This window comes from Triticum dicoccoides, chromosome 3B (assembly GCF_002162155.2).
Source record: "Triticum dicoccoides isolate Atlit2015 ecotype Zavitan chromosome 3B, WEW_v2.0, whole genome shotgun sequence".
Classification (NCBI taxonomy): domain Eukaryota; kingdom Viridiplantae; phylum Streptophyta; class Magnoliopsida; order Poales; family Poaceae; genus Triticum; species Triticum dicoccoides.
Genome location: NC_041385.1, coordinates 656,727,043 through 656,727,613, shown reverse-complemented (window position 1 = coordinate 656,727,613; position 571 = coordinate 656,727,043).

Sequence of the window (571 nt, the reverse complement as noted above, 5' to 3'; positions counted from 1 at the left end):
GGGGGGGGGGCATCTAGCTATTTTGAACCGTTGCGCAATCGTAAGTCTTACTATTCTAAATTCTGATAGGTGTTTTTTGTCTAGAGAATTTACGACATATTTATTTATGGGCAATTCCGAACGAACCGGTCATGTGTGCACTTTATGTTATCTCCTATGTGGTATGTAGTCGCTCCAAACTCATGTCTTATCTAAAATTAATTGGAAAAGTAGGTGGAAAATATGGATATACATATTCCGCACCGAAACAGAAATAACTTAGTATGGCCTGAGTTGTGAGTAGCATATTGTTCCCGGGTGTAAAATTTGTTCTTTTATTGTCAATCTCACTGCTCCAAATTTTCCCTGACACGCAGAATTTCACCTCTCCTCATAACTTGTAGCCACAACCTCGGTTCTTGTGCCCATATTCCCCTCTCGCTCTGTTTTTTTGTTGCAACTCGTCTATTTACCCCCAGTTGATCAGTTATAGCGAGTTTGTACCTTGTACTATCAAGGTGCCTAGAAACTGAACTAACGAGTACCGGGTTGTAACAATGGTGGCCCCGAGGTGGTTGTCTGTCTGTGTGTG